The 16,917-nt window shown below is 41.0% G+C and overlaps 1 protein-coding gene and 1 long non-coding RNA gene across 8 annotated transcripts in view; one reads left to right on the top strand and one right to left on the bottom strand.

Annotated features, from left to right (window-relative positions):
* dagla (diacylglycerol lipase, alpha) overlaps positions 1–4,688 on the bottom strand; it is a 319,027-nt gene extending 314,339 nt beyond the window's left edge. For 4 of the 5 annotated variants that reach the window (XR_007249020.2, XM_048545917.2, XM_048545916.2 and 1 more), the window contains exon 1: positions 4,503–4,688. The gene's annotated coding sequence lies outside the window, so the exon portion shown is untranslated. The other variant, XM_048545919.2, reaches the window with a different exon arrangement.
* Positions 4,652–14,937, top strand: LOC125459445 (uncharacterized). Of its 3 annotated transcripts, none has more exons than XR_007249022.2 (4): positions 4,652–4,748; positions 5,798–5,954; positions 9,742–9,795; positions 11,604–14,937. It is a non-coding gene; the product is annotated as an uncharacterized LOC125459445 (long non-coding RNA). The 3 variants fall into 3 exon arrangements; XR_007249021.2 differs by lacking the exon at positions 4,652–4,748 and adding an exon at positions 4,777–4,851; XR_007249023.2 differs by lacking the exon at positions 4,652–4,748 and adding an exon at positions 4,872–4,954.
* Positions 14,938–16,917: the final 1,980 nt, after the last annotated feature.

The following is a 16,917-nucleotide window of genomic DNA, read 5'->3' as shown; positions in this document are numbered from 1 at the left end:
TCAGACAATTGGATTCACTATCACAGAAACCAGTCCATGATTTCAGGGAGCAGCTGAATACAGCACTCAGGGGTGGGGATCAATGGATACAGAGGAAGTGGGGGATCCAGCTGCTGACTTGGATCATCAGCCATGAACCTAAAAGAATGGTGAAGCATGCTCGAAGCATGCTCCTATTTTCTGTGTTTCTATAAAAGACGCCTTAAAAATACTTTGCATTTGTATCAAAGCATGCACAGGAGATTAAACATACAAAATTATAAGATATCCTTAGCTTGGTTTTATGTTTCATAAACTTGTTGATTTTAAAATCAGGGAACAACTACATTTTCATCAACACAAATGATTTCAAAATAAAATTTTTCCAGTGAGCCATATTATAAAACCCTACTGTAAAATACTCCAACAACAGCTAGACTGGACACTGTAGTAACTGATATATTTTGCAGCAAATGAACATAAATCAAGCATTGATGACAGAAATTTAAAACCACATGGTAATCTAGTTCTACAGGTAAAGCCAAATCTTAGGCAAAAATTCAAATACTTCAAAAAAAACTTTCCTCAATGACTAATCATGGCTATTTGTTTCACTCCTTTCAAAAAGGATTCTGCTCACTTAATTGGTATTTCAGAAGTTACCCAATTGACAAAGCATGTGACAATTATTCTAGAATTCCCAATTACATTAAGTAGTTTAAAAACTTTCAAAGTCACAATTTTTTTTATACAAACTCACCAAAATAATAGTAATGTAGTCCAGTTTGCAAATCAACTGTAGTTTTGATTTGCATAGATTCAATATTTACTGAAAGCAATCCATAACACTAATTTCTTTTAAATTCAAAATGCTTTCTAGGATCTATTCACTTCCTTGCAAAGTCACCGACTCGTAGCTTTGCACTGAAACAGCAGTCTCAGCTGTCATTTGAACTTATACTGCATGAAGCAACAAAATCACGTGGAGCAAGCTGATTTCATTGCTAACTTTTCCTTTAAAATGAAAGCTGATTTGAAGTGATAGTATTGAAAAATGCATAAATGCAACAATTTTAAACTACCAGCATTGTATTTTGTATACAGGGATTTAAAAATCACTTTTGAAATCTCAAACTATTTTTCTTGCATCAATAAATTCACTAGTTTCCAAAGACAGGAATGCTTTCTGTAAAATCCAAATGTAATACTTTAAGATGGCAAAAATCTGTTTCATTGTAGTGTATGTTATTTAAACACTTCTCTAAATTTGTTTTTCTTGCAGCAACTTTATGTCAACACCTAATGAGTTTGATTAAATTACACAAGATGTAAACATAGCTTGGAAAACATCAGGAAGAACAACTGGTTATTCACAGGACAGAAACACTGAGGTGGATGTATAGAATAATTAGAAAGCTAACATCAGAGCCAATACATCAGGGGCTCAGTGAAGATTGAGACAGTATTGAACAAAGTTGTTCAGTAGAAATTGAAACTGTTAAGGCGAGAGAAAGGAAATGTGGTGTGAAGAGTAATGGCGATGGGACTACCGAAAATATGGTCCAAAAGCAGATGGAAAGATAGCAGAAGACACTTTAAAAGCAGTGTATTGCAGGGGAACAGGTGACTGACAGAAGATGGAGAAGGGTAATCAACCTGCATTGTGGCAATTCCATTGGAAACAGGTGCAGCAAGAGAGGATAACAATATGTTTCTCAGCAGTACTGACTGAAAACAGGCTAACATGATAACACCAGCTAACAGTGTGGAGCTGAAGGAACACTGTGGGCCAGGGAGCAGAGGAGCAGGAAAGCTGATGTTTCGTGTCAGGACCCTTCATCAGAATTTCTGAAGTTCCACACTTATCTCCGACTCCAGCATCAGCAGTTCTCACTATCTCTGGTACGCACCAGGCTAACATTTCCACATGCAAAGCATTTCTTTCATACACATTTCCTTTTTATCTAACATATCCTATCCAGCAACTCCTCATATCCGCCTGGTCAGGTTATGTTTGAATCATTTGTGGGGTGAGAGTGCCGCTGGTTAATAAGCATGTATTGACTGTCCCCAGTTGCTCTTTAGAAGACGGTAGTGAACTGTCTTCTTGAACAGCTGAAGTTCATGTGCTGCAGGTAAACCCAGTGCCCTCAGGAAGGAAATTCCAGGATTTTGACGCAGTGATATATTTCCAAGTCAGGATGGCAAATAGCTTGGAGGGAACTTCAGACGGTGATTTCTTATGGATCTGCTGTCCTTTTCCTTCCACACAGTGTTTGTGGGCCTGGAAGCTGCTATCCAAGAATCTTCAGCAAATTTCTACAATGCCTCTCGTAGATAATAGCAGCACTGTGTACCGAGAGATGGCCAAGGATGAAATGGACGTTTGTGTATGTGGTGCCAATCAAGCATACTGCTTTGTCCTGATAGTGTCAAGCTCAAGTGTTGTTTGAGCTGCAGCCATTCGGGCAACTGGGGAGGATTCCATCACATTCCTGAATTGTGCTTTGTAGATGATAGACAGGCTTTTGGGGAGTTACTCACAACACAAATCCTAGTCTCGGACTTTCTGTTGTAGCCACTGTATTTACATGCCTAGTCTAATTGAGTGGAATGTTGACAGTGGAGGATTCAGTGATGGTAACACCATTGAATATCAAGGGGGAGTGGTTAGATTCTCTTACTGATAATGGTCTTAGCCTGGCATTTATGTGGCACAAATGTTACCTGTAACTTGTCAGCTCATGCCTGGATATTGTCCTGATCTCACTGCATTCGAACATGGACTTCTTCAGTTTATGAAGAGTTACAAATGGTGTGAACATTGTGCAATCATTGACAAACATTCCCAGTTCTGACCTTATGATGGAGGGGAAGTAATGAAGCAGCTAAACATGGTTTGGCCTAGGACTTGGATAAAGACTACTTGGTCCTTGTCTGATTCATCAGTTTGCAAATTATTTTCCAAGCTTTCAATTCAGAATGCATAGAAAAGAGGGAATAGTACGATAGTTGTACAGACGATTAAATGAGTTTATAAAAGACTGCTGCCAATTTTTCCTTCGTACATTTTGCCAAAGGATTTGGACAGCACAGTGGTTAGCACTGCTGCCACCCAGCACCGGGATCCTGGTTTCAATGCCACCCGCAGGCAACTGTCTACGTGGAGTTTACACATTCTCCCCACATCTACATGGGTTTCTGCTGGGTGCTCCAATTTCCTCCCACAGTCCAAAGGTGACAGTTAGGTGGATTGGTCATGCTAAATTGCCCACAGTGTATGGTTTGTAAGTTACGTGGATTAGCCATGGGAAGTGATAGGTTACAGGAAAAGGGTAGGGGGATGGGCCTGAGTGGGATGTTCTTCAGAGGGACGGTGTGGACTTTTGGGCCGAATGGCTTGTTTCTGATCTACAGGGATTCTATCGTTTCTTAAATTTCTCCTGATATTGACTTTGTTCAGCTACATTCATTCCTTCATTAGTCACATTTTGCACATCTGTGCATATTCCACAAATAATGCAACAAATAATCACATGCCATTCAGTTTATACAGAGATTTAAATATCCATCTGCAGATAGACTGAAAATAAACAGAACTCAGTAGAGTCTGGGATATATGTGTATGACATGCAATATTCAATTCAATGGTAAGGAACAATGCTTCAACTAATGCCAAAGATTCAACTGCACAACCAAGGGTACAAACTGGATTGCAGCATGAAGAGCAACAGGAACATTGAACCTAAGGATCCATTAGTATGCTTAGTCAGAAACACATTCATCATAGTTACTTAAATACATATACTTGAGCCAAGATCTGGACATCAGTGTTCATTAACCATCCCAACAAAAGTGTTAAAGCAGATTCATCCAAGGAGATACCACCTCTGTCTTGTTTCCAACTACAAACCCTTTAGATGTAATAACAATCCTAACTCTTCCTTTGGAATCTACCCTGCAATACATGCTGATTCTTCTCATTATATCAGCTTTATTGCCACTTAAGTTGAAGTTTTCCATGAGGAAACCCATATCTACTTCAGTTATGCAATTGAAATCCTCAGACAAGACCCATTAGAGGTACATAAGCTTCCCAATCCCCTCATGCCAGATCGTAGAACACCCCAATGATCATGAGAGAAATCAGAAATTATCCTAAATAGACACCATTTTTGTATTGTCTAACATACCATGTTGGACAAACATTGTTTCCACGCTAGCTTTCCAGAGTAACCCCACAGATAACAGAAATTCACCATGTCCAGATATCTGTCCACTGCATGCATCTGCTCCATTAAGCCACCACCCCGCAGGGCAGACCGTGCCCCTGCTCCATTTACCCTCCGCAGGGCAGACCGTGCCCCTGGGTCTATTTGCACGCCCCTGTTCGGGCAGACTGTGCCCTGCTCCATACCCAGAGGGTGTACTGCCGTCAACCGGGTCATTAACGGTTTCTCCTCTGCCCACTTCCCGCTGACCGTCTGGTTCCTCGCCGCGCCGCCACCCCCAATTCTCCTTACTTGGCAATGACAGTGTGCCACACTGCAGGGTTACGGACCCCGCTCATCACTGTCTCCATCCTACGATCTCAGTTGGACCTTCCAGCTCCCGGGAGGAGCAGCAGCAGCGACGGCCAAGCATCGCGAGAACGCGCCGCCTCCCATAATCACGGGAACACGCACGAGCTGAATCCGCCTGAACCTATGCAGGGGCGGGCGAAGCGAGACAAGGCGCGGCACGCGCTGCCAAACGTCACCGAACATCAGGTGATTGCGCGCGCTCCAGCTGGGCGGGGCTGTTTATTTGGGCGCGTTTTGGGAATTGCACGGTGGGGAGGGAAGACGAGACTTTCGTGGTCGCGCGGTGTAGGTACGTGCGCGCCGCGTGTTTTGGCGTTTGGCTTCAATCTAAGGTGGTGTTTCGCTGCTGAAATTGAAATGGCATGAGTCAGAAATAATTACAAAATGATCAGGTTTGTTTCCTCCGAGGAAGCCCACTCATCATTAATCACCAGGGATTATAACTTGTTGATGTTCACCTCTGTAAGAATTTCAATGTTTAGTTCCCCTCCCCCCCCCACCTCAACTGGCGCGTGTTCTCTTTGAAATATCACGAAAGGCGATTTCGTTACGGGAAGGATATAATTATTTATTACAGGAACAGATATTGCTGGAAGAGCTCAGCAGGTCTGGCAGCATCTGTGGAGGGAAGACAGTTAACATTTCGGGTCCAGCCCCCAACTTCAGAGCACGAAGTTGGTTAATTGGTTTTCAGAACATGACATCATGCCCTGTACAAAAACAGACCAATCATCTGCTGTATGCACTTAGCTTGCTCAGTTTCTTACCGTACTACAATGTCCACACTTCAATAATACATCATTGGCTGCAAAGTGGATATCTTGACGTCAGAATAAAGTCTATGCAAATGCAGACTTTTACTAGTCTAAAAGCAAAACACAGTCCATATTTGTTAACTGAGCCGTCCCATGTTGAAAATGGTGAGGCAGTTTATTGCATAACTAATGATACAGCTCACATTCAAACAAAACTGTTTTAAAACACCTGCTGCAGAGTGGGAAGTTTAATCATACAAAATGATTGCAAATTTAAAAACATAATAGCTGAGTCAGAGATAAAAACAGAATTACTGCAGAAATTTAGCACGTCTTAGCATCTGTGGAGAGAAAACAGACTTGACAATTCAAGACCAACAACTCTTCCTGGCAAAACTGCTCAGTTTTTCGAGCACTTTCTGTCTCTCATTTTAGATCTTCAGCGCCATGAATGTTTGTCTTTTTTCACTCTTTTACAAGTATTTTTGCTTTTAACTGAGTCACAAGAGGTGAACTTCAAGGAACATTTAAAGAAGTCTAGGTGGATGGTCGGAAGGTGAGCGCATAGAACTGAGATGGCCAAAGGTGCAACCTTCAAAATGGAACAAAGGAAGAGTTTGATGTACAAGTAGCAGTGGTAAGTGTGACTGAGAGTACTGTGGGAAGGTAAAGCTGTAGAAAGTAACATACACATGAACAGGATTTTAAACCAACAAATAGAAAATTTATGATTAGAGATAATGGGAACTGCAGATGCTGGAGAATCCAAGACCTAGACCCGTGCTCCTAAGATGCTGCTTGGCCTGCTGTGTTCATCCAGCCCCACACTTTGTTATCTTAAATAGAAAATTTAAAATGGTAGATAGGAATGATGAGGGAGCAGGACCTGTCTTACAGATGATAAGGTTTTGAATGAGCTGAAAGTCCTGAATCTAACATCAGCGGTAGGGAAACAATCAGAAAATATTTGAGGGACAGAATTAATCTCCACTTGGAGAGGCAGGATTAATAAGGGAACATCAGAGCGAGATCACATCTGGCAGATTTGGTTGTATTTTTTGAGGAAATGGCTAGATGTATGGATGAGGGTAATGCACTGAATGTAGTCTGCATGGATTTTGACAAGGTTTTTCCACTAAGTCTCACTTAAGACACTGGTCAAGAACCCATGGAATCCAGGATAGTTTTGCAAATTGGATCCAAAATTAGCTTAGTGGCAAGAGGCAGAGGGTGATTGTCAAAAGTTATTTTGCGAAAATGCCTGTATCCAGTGCTATGCTACAGGGTTCAGTGCTGGGCCCCTTACTGTTTGTGGTGTACACTAATGATATAGATATGAGTGTAGGAGGTTTGATCAGTAAGTTTGTAGATGACACAAAAATTGGTGTTGTAAATAGCAAGGAAGAAAGCCTTAGAGAATGGAACAATATAGACAGGTTGGTCAGAAAGGCAAAACAATGACAAATGGAATTTAATCCTGAAATGTGTGTGAGTGATGCATTTTGGAAGGACTAACAAGGAGAGGGAGTACACAATGAAGAGTGTGGCCGTAGGAAGTACAGTGGACCAAAATGACTTTTGTGAGATCCTTAAAGACAACAGGACAGGTGGACAAGATGATTACAAAGGCTTATAGGACACGTCTTTATGAATCAAGGCATTGAACACAAGAACAAGGAGATTATAATGGAGCTGCATAAGACATTAGTTAGGCCACAGCTAGAGTACTATGTGCAGTTCTGTCTCTTCACTATAGGAAGGATGTGACTGCACTGGAGAGGGTACAGAAGAGATTCACCAGATTGTTACTTGGGCTGGTGCATTTCAGCTGCTAAGAGATACTTAGGCTGGGGTTGTTTTGCTCATAGCAGAGAATGCTGAGGACTGACCTGATTGAGGTAGAGCAAATTATGAAGGGCATAGATAGGGTACACAGGAAGAAACATTTCCCCTTAATAGAGGGATAACCGAGAGGGTCTAGATTTAAAGTAAAGGGCAAGAGAGGTTTAAAAAGAATTTAAGAGGTTTTGTTTATCCAGAATGTGGTATCTAGGATGCACTGACCAAAAGGCTGATAAAGACAGGAACAATCACATAACTTAATATGTATTTAGATAATCACTCAAAGCACCATTGCATACAAGGGCTAAGTGGTGGAAAAGACAGGTGTTTGATGACTGGCATGGACACATGGGCTAAAGGATCTCTTTCCATTCTGTAAAACTCAATGACATATTTTAGTAAGCACATCTTTACAGCTGGCAGGGTATAAGATTCTCCAGGTCACTGGCACTCAAAGGACTGCTGCAGACCAGGCACTTGCTCAGGCCTGAGCAGAAGATGGCACCATTGTGTCTATGATTAATAACATCATGCAAATGCAGTAACAAAGGAGCAACAGACAGGTTTTTTGGAGACATTGGCAATTAGACTCAAATGTTGGAGTGGTTCACCAACATTATTAGTACTATGGTAACTCTGTCCTGCATGCATCTGGCTGTCTGCGTGGACTGCCATTGAGAGCTAGATCCAGCAGTTACCATTAATACATGATGACCTATAGTCCATTGCTTTAGCCATTAGTTCTCAGCATCCATGGTAGGGTGACAGAGGCATGAGGGACATTGACATTTGAAAGGAGTCCTTTCCTCTCAGATAGGCAGGCTGATAGCAGTAAGCACCATGCTGAGAAGGAACCACAGAAAGACCCCTGAAAAATCTCCTCTCAGGGAACTTTAGAGGCACCTGGTTCCTCCATCTCTACTCTGCCAGTGACCCCCAACCCTGTACAGTTGCAGCTGAGGAAGGTAAGTATGAATCTCGACAAGATACTCTCAGCATGTCTGAGCGTTCAAAGCACAAATATCCCTAGGGGTCATCCATCCAATCCTTTAAAACCGGCAGGCTGTCTTCACCCCTGTTGCAGGCCCAGGATTCGACCTAGACATAGTGGGAAGGAAAAGAAAATCTTCTGTTGGCAGTTTGGTGGCATAAGTGGCACTTTATTCTAAATAGACTACATGATGCTGGATATAAATTGGGTGTACTTTCCAAAGACTAGTAAATGATATCAAACAATGTCCCATTGGTTGTTCACAACAGGCAAGGTATTAATTGTACTCAACAAGCCCGCACTCTCAAAACACAAAGCACGATGACTAACATTGGATGTGATTTTGTGATTGTACAACATGTACCAAGTCCAAAGAATTATACTGGCAACCAATTGAATTGTCAGTCTGACTTGTAGCCTTTCATACACAGTAAGCTACATATTATTATCCCACAGGGCGCTGGTCATTTCAGACATGAAGAACATGTAAATGCATTGTGCCTGTATCAATTTAACGCAATAGGTGACAATCTCTGTTTCATTCCTCGCAGCAATGCCTTGACCAACCAGACTTAACCTGCCTGGTTTATATTTAAACAATGATTAGCAATTAATTGTCAGTCATCATCTATTCAGTGTATTTTTCATGGCTCTACATCTTATCAGAGCCCATTTGCCAACCAATCAGCACTCTCTTCTGAGGGTATAAAATGTTGTTTTTCCTTATGTTGATATTCTGAATGTCCTGATGAGTAAAAGATGTAAATATTTGAAAAAAAAATTTTCAGCAATACTAGATTATACTTATTGCAGTCATATCATAAACTACTTCGTAATGTAAGACAAGTACGTCCTCTGTATAGATTCAACAGTGGTCTGTCCTCTGACAATGATAATCAGGCATGCTTTTGACTCAACACAGAGAAACCAGGATTGGTGGCAATAATCTACCCAAACCAGACAACAAACATCACTTCACATTGCTCTCATATATTTTCCACTAATTGTTATCAGTTTCTTTAATTTCACTTTTTATGTTTGCAGTTTTTAGGAGTAATCTGTCATTTGTTGCTTGATGCTGCTACAGCCTACTTCTAGTCTGAACAGTTTGCTACCATTCATTTAGAGGAATGCAAGTTTAAGGAACCAGTAGAATTGCAATTATTGCCATTACATTTACTTCCTCTTTTAAGCTACTTCTTCAGGGATTTTTTAGTACTGCATGAAGTTCTGAAATTAGTGAAAGTGACTGCAAAGCTAATAATAATGGCAGAATAGTGGCATGCAAACTAATAAATATGTAGAAACAGTTAATCGTGGCTTGCCTAAAGCTAAATAACCAAAATATTCAGTACGAACATATTGATGAAAATCTTGCGAAGTAATTTACTGGAAATTTTACTCTCCATGCCTTTGGTTTTGTGGCACATTAATCTTTTAGCTATTCTGGCTGTGATCTAAAATTACCAATTTGGTTTAATGTATGATTCACAGCTAAGCAAAGGAACTTTATTATTTATTTTATAAAAAACAAAGCTCATCAAGTTTTCATAGTTGGGATTGATATTTTCATTATAAATTTTCTTTACAGAGGTTCCAACACAAGCTGTTCTGAATAATTTATCAACATGTATCGTCTGGCAAGGTATGGGGAATGATGTACAAAAATGTAATGTTAATAAGGTCTAATTATATCACTAACTTCTCACAAAAGAGAATGTCATTAATGTGTTAATTGATGAAGTACCCCGTAATTTCTAAAGGCTTTACTGCATTTTTGAGTCACTTTCAATCGCAACATTTTTCATCCAAAACTGCTAAATAGAGCCATCTTTGCAGACATCGCCTGATTTCATGGTCTTGGAGAGAGTATTAAAAATTTGGCTGCCCAAAATTGATCATTTAAATTGAAGGCCAGTTAATCACCACTACATATTACAAATTTCTCCCACACACTACAAAGGTGATAATGCCATCGGCTGAACAAACTCATCTCTTACGTCTTGAATCCACTTTGCAAGTGAAACAATTCATGAGGCATAAATATATCTCTCAACAAGTCATGCTGCTGATAGCATATTTTTGGTAATAAGTTGCTAATTCTGAGAGTGAACATGGTATATTGTGTATGATATTTCTTTTCACATTCCAGAAGTTTAAAAAAATTAATTAGTGCATCTTCGAGCATTTTAAAATTGCTTCTTTTGTATACAAGAGTAAATACCACACACAAGCCTGATGGAAAATTCTGAATGCTAAGTTCATTAATGTTGTTTTAATTGACTTTACATCATTGTCAAAATAATAAGCAAGCAAAAGGCAACTGTGAACTAAATAAGCACTACACTCCCTACGGCATATGCCCTAAAAGCCAATTCATGATGGAAGTCTCTGCAATGCAGAAGATCATGCAGAATGTACCCTTAACACATAAATGGGCATAGAGGTCTCCAGCACAGAGAATGGCCCTTTGACGCATCATGTCTTCGCTGCTAAGAAACAATCCCCTAAATCTTGTATTCCCCTTATCCAGCACTTGGCCCGTAGCTCCGTATGCCTTCGCAATGCAAGTGGTTAATAGTAAACCCCAAGATGTTACTGGGGAACTCATAGATCATAGAATCCCTACAGTGCAGAACCAGGCCAATTGGTCCAACAAGTCCACACTGCTCCTCCAAAGGGCATCCCACCCAGACCCATCTCCCTACCCCTTCCCTGTAATATGCCTAAGTTCCAAAGTGGGCCATGAGCCAATCGCCTAACCCTGAGACAAAACTGCTAACAATTGAGGCCAGGTGACACTGAATGATCAAAGAGCAACTGTAGGCTGGGAGTCAGACTTGTTTTTACTTTTCTCCCTGGCTAATGTCATGAAGATGAATAATACAGGAAATTATAAAATGTGAATTACACAATACAGAATTCTTGTCAACCTGCCAAGTCATTGCTAAGCACAGCTGCACAGGGAAGGTGGAAACTAGAAAACAAAACCGTCCTGTGTAGTCTTAAAGGCCTATAGCAAATGGTTACAGAATATCAACTGAGGAGCCTCTACACATTTCTAGACACCTTTTATGGAAGAATTTTCCACAGATAAAATTATGAAGGGAAATACTAATTGCGCATTCTCTTGTTGATCAATACAGTGCAATGGTCACCTAAAGAACTGAATGTTTCTTGAAGGAATGTATTACATAAATAACTAAATGGGAGGTTTTGGAAAATAAACTAGGGAAGGAATCTTCCCATCCACTGAATGATAGCGGTTGTAGCAGGGAAGTTGTGAAAATCGTATGAGATCAACAGCAAAGAGCTTCTCAATATTGAGAGCATAAAGTCATTTTCCAACCAATTATTGAATGGCAAGTGACAAGGGAACAATTTATATACATTAGAATCTTATTATTAGTTAATCTTAGGTCACTTAAATACAGTTTCCCGTTTTTCCACCAGAAAGAAACTAGATGGGAACAACTTATGACGTGCAAGTCAGAGCAGTTAATTAGCGACTGTAGCTTGCGGCTTGCACCTCCAGCCTCGGACATCAGTCAACAACATTTCAGAAGAATTTTCTAAGGCAGTAACTGCATGACAACACCGACTCCCCCCAACCCTCAGCCTCCCATGGACATTGGCATTGTCACTGCATTGTTAAGTTACTTCTCTGGCCCACTTCGAATACAGTTCTACACTTCAATGATGCATTTTGGAGTACGACAGCAAGTCTCATTGCAATGCTGTTACCAGGACAATGTTTGCTCACCGTCAGAGACTCTACTGATGGATTCAACCAGCATCCACCTCATGGCTTCTTGCTTGCTCTCTTAATGCTCACTCACTCACTGTGCTTGCTTGGATGTTTCATGCACCATTGCTTTGCTTTGCATGCCTTGCCTCGTCTCATTTGTGCTTTGCCCCCGCAGCCAAATTCTAAAGGCTCAGTAATTCTGTGTTGCCATGTTGAATAGAGCAAATGTAAAGCAAATATTGCTGCACATCACTATGCTGCATCAATCTCACCTGCATTGTGTGCTAGAAGCTTATACAACAAGTACATTGCAAAAAACAAATGGCCATGGAAAGAGGTAAGGCAGGAGGGAGGGTTGTCAATAGCCAGCTCCACCTTGGTTTCAATGGGCAACAATACAGTACCACTGTCTGGCAATGAGGAGTCAATTTGCCTAGATTTCAGGTAGCAAAGTCTGGAAATTAACAGTGAAATAAATTAGCAAAGTGGAACACGAGGAACATCAATACCAATACTCACTGTGTGAAGCATCTCCATAGGTTTCTTTCCATCGTGTTGTAAATAACAAGCAAAAATGAAAATCACTGCCACCACATGCAGGGAAGCAGGTATTTGTATTTGTTTCTTCGAGGGACAGGGCTCCACTTCTGTGTAATGTGAGGCAAAAGGCGATAGTAGTAAACAGATACTCACAGTACAGCTGAAAAGACACCTGCAAACACTCAACGTCACTCATGAGACTTAGGTATTGATTTACTGTGTTGACTCCAAATTCTGACCCTGAAGCATTCTTCACCATTTTGTGCTATACCAAAAATCAATTCTACTAATGGCTTAAATGCACAAGCAACATAATACAACCTGGAAAGATTGGTCCTGATCATCAAAGTAGCAATCACCTTCAAAGATCCCATAGCCTGCACATGGTGCACAATTTGCTCACTGAGAGTTTAAAGTTATAGAGGTCTACAGCACAGAAAAAGGCTCTTTGACTCACTGAGTCTGTGCCAGTCAAAAGCAACCACCTAACTATTCTAATCCCATTTTCTAGCATTTGACCCCCAGTCTTGTATGCCTCGGTACTTCACTTCACAGCTTGGACCATAAAACTTTGCTAAAATGGCTAGGCTGTGCACCTTCATTCTTGAGTTACAGCTATGTAAAGACACTCGTTCACACAGCTGAAGATAAGAAGTGAACATGTTTTTACAAATGTAAGAACTTGTTTACAGTGAATCTTTGACTGTCTTGTTTACAAGCCTTAAATCTGTCTTTTTCTTTCTTTCCCTCACACTATGCCTTGGTACAGTAGCAGGGTCCACAACTGAGATAGGAGATGCCTCCCCAATGGTAGAACCCCTGTTGGTGTTAGAGTTTGTTTGAATGACCCCCAACTTCATGTGCGTATGCTCAGTGCCTCTGACGAACCTGCCTTCTCCTCTCTGCTTGCGCATTTAGATGAAGTTGTTCATTGTCGGACTACCAGGCTGTGTGAGGTTAAGCAGGTTCCAGGTCTCTGGCAGTCACATTGTCATAGAGTTATACAGAATGGAAACAAACCCTTCAATTCAATTAATCCACAATGATCATGTTCCCAAATTAAACTTGTCCTACTTGCCTGCATTTGGCCCATATCGTTCCAAACCTTTTTACTCATCTACTTACCAAATGTCTTTTAAATGTGTTGGAGCTATCTGTATCCAGCAGTTCCTCTGGCAGTTCATTACACATACGACACACTCTCTGTGTAAAAACGTTGCCTCATGTCCTTTTTAAAACTTTCTCCTCTCACCTTAGAAATGTCCCCTTGTTTTGATCTCCCCCACCCTAGGAAAAATACACTTGCTATTCACCTTATATATGCTGCTCATGATTTTATAATCTTCTACAAGGTTCCCCCCTCAAACTCCTACAGTCAAGTGGAAAAAGGTCTCAGCCTATCCAGCCTATTTTTATAACTCAAACCCTCCACTCCCAGCAACATCCTGGTAATCTTTTCTGAACCCTCTCCAATTTAATAATATCCTTCCTGTAACAAGGCAACCAGAACTCCATGCAGCACTCCAGAAGAGGCCTCAACAATGGCCTGTCTAACATCAACATGATCTCTCAACTTAACGGTAAACATGCTAAATGCTTTCTTAAGCTACCTGCGATGCAAATTTCAAAGAATTATGAACCTGAACCCCTCGGTCTCTCTGTTCTGCAACACTGCCTAGAGCTCCACCATTAATTGTATAAGTACTGCCCTTGTTTGTTTTACCAAAATGCAATATCCTGTACTTATGCAAATTAAACTCCATTTGCCACTTGTCAGCCCATTGACCCAATTGATCAAGATCTCTGTAATATTAGATAACTTTCTTCACCTTCCACTATACCACTAATTTGGTGTCATCTGCAAACTTACTAATGCTCATCCATGCCTCCTAAATGATTATCTAAATCCTCTGAGGGACACTGAGCTGGGTCTTCTTAACATATCTGCAGAGACATGGCAATGAAGTGTTCAACAGAATGTCCTCCAGACTCTAATGTAGAGAAAACGTCCATCAAGATGTTAGTATCTGAGTTTGTGGAGGGAGCGGGAGGTAGAATTGCAACTGCACCCTCTGAGGGATCTGTAGATTCTTCCTCAGAGTGGAGGAGGAGATGTACTTCTGGGCCACCTTCCTGGGCTCATAGCCCATGCACTTGCCAATTCTATCAACAGGAGGAAAATCATTGAGAATAAGGGTGGTAAGTTTGGGCATGTTAAGAAAACATCCAGAGTGATGCTAATAGGAGAGCAGCACAGCAATAGACACTGATTCTTTCCTGGTTGCTGGGTCATGGAGGATTGCCACTTGTTGGTTACTCTGCTCACTGAGCAGGCCTAGGATTCTCTCCCCTCAGGGAATGAGGAGCTGAATGGCAGGGATCCCATCACCCATCTTGGCTGTTTACAGCTGATTGTGGGTCCTTTTCTTCTAAAATGAACAGAGGGAGGGATTGAGTGAGATGAAAGTGGCTTACACAGCTGCTAGATAACAAAGTGTGAAGCTGGATGAACACAGCAGGCCAAGCAGCATCTCAGGAGCACAAAAGCTGATGTTTCGGGCCTAGACCCTTCATCAGAGAGCCCGAAACGTCAGCTTTTGTGCTCCTGAGATGCTGCTTGGCCTGCTGTGTTCATCCAGCTTCACACTTTGTTATCTTGGATTCTCCAGTATCTGCAGTTCCCATTATCTCTGACAGCTGCTAGTGTTGGTGCAGGCAGGGGAAGCATGGTGAGATGTCCCAAGGGAGTGGGTGTGAAGAATAGAGGCCACACAGCGTTACTATTATGGAGCAACCTGGGTGAGTGATAATGAGTGAGGAAAGGCATTACATTCAATAAAGAGAGTACTAGCCCATGAGTGGGCATTCCAAGAAATTAGTACTGACCCAGGCAGCAACCTTAGACCAAATTCACAGCGTCTGGGGTCATGGTTTCCTCTGACAGCCTTGGGTGATGTGGATGGCTGATTTCTGCACCACCCCATTTACCAGGACTTCGAGGTCCCAATTGGCATTTCTTTTGTCCAATGTTCTGGTCTGTTGACAGGAATCATGCAGGGCAGCACTGGACTGCCAACACTTGACTGAGTGCATTATTGGTTTCAAAGATGATGCTGGCACCAGGAATCCCGGGAGGTCCCAGTCGTGGTGATTACTTCCACCTGTGGTAAGTAGGGCGGTACAATGAATGGGCAATCATAGACAGTGAAGTGTGAGCCTGAGAAAACTTGCACAGCCTTATGGTAGAGAAACCCTCCATGAAACTCACCAAAATTGACACTTAGCCAAATACTGATGAAATGTAGCCCAAAGTCATTGATTCTTTACATTGTTGAAAGCTCAGTTAGCCAATGGCCAGAGGAAATATACACAGATTAAAATTAGAGCTAGGCCACTTAGTCTTGAAATCAAGAAGCATTTTTTTTGGAAAAACGGTAATGGAAATCAGGAATTCTGATCACCTTGTGGCTGTGGACACATTGAAATTTTCAATATTTTTGTTGACAGCTTTTTATTAACTCAGGATAACAAGGTTTACAAAGAAATGGCACAACCTTTGGAGTTAAGGTATTGATCTAACAAAGTTGATGATCGGGACCAGGTTGATTAGTCAGTAACATCGATGGCAAAGAATTATGTCATGAAGCCTCTTTGCAATACTTCTGGTGAGTTTCCAGTGCACATTAAACTCTAAATGACAGCTTTCCAATAGGGGAAAGCTTTCAATTGGAATCGAGCCAAAAGTAAGCACATAATTAAGAAATGGGCCAGGGTGAGGATTCAGTGAGGCAATTCTGGCAAATGGATTAAGTAAGGATACTTCTGTTCTTAATAGAAGCTCAGACCAGACTTCTGGGTTATTTCAAAACAATGGTTATTGGCAATATGTACTTTTATTTATTATTCAGAGCAGCCGTGTTACCTATTTAAAATAGCAATTAACTTTACATTTTCAGCCATCAGTTGTCAAATTCCAGATTTCCTGAGGCTGTACACTTACAATTAAAAATCATGTTGAAGCAACACTTATCTATAATAGTAAAGTCATTAAGGAACTTATGGATGCCTTACAGAACCATAACAAACTCTTGTTGAATGGGAAACTTCTGTCCAACTAAGTCTTCCCCAGATATTCCAAATCAGAGCGAGTAGAATTCTTCACCTCTTATATCATGCCAGTTTCCATGACCAACAGCGTTGTAAAGAAGTTACATATCACTATTGAAGATGTGATGGAAACATCTTTTCTAACTGACAAAAAACACAGGGAGTCTGATGAAGGTGCACAATATGACAGACAACAGAGAACTCTGCATATGCAGAAAATTTTAGCAGCAATACTATAGCATGAACTTCTCTTTCTTTATGGGAGCCCAGTAAATGCTTTATCATTAAACAAAAGAAACAAAGAACTGCAGATGCTGGAAGTCAGAAAAAAAAATTCTTTGTCAGTTGACTCAGTCATACTTTCAGACACGG

Source organism: Stegostoma tigrinum, chromosome 17 (genome assembly GCF_030684315.1).
Source record: "Stegostoma tigrinum isolate sSteTig4 chromosome 17, sSteTig4.hap1, whole genome shotgun sequence".
NCBI classification, from domain to species: Eukaryota; Metazoa; Chordata; class Chondrichthyes; order Orectolobiformes; family Stegostomatidae; genus Stegostoma; species Stegostoma tigrinum.
Note: the sequence above shows the minus strand (reverse complement) of the source record. Positions and strands in the feature narration are given on the sequence as shown.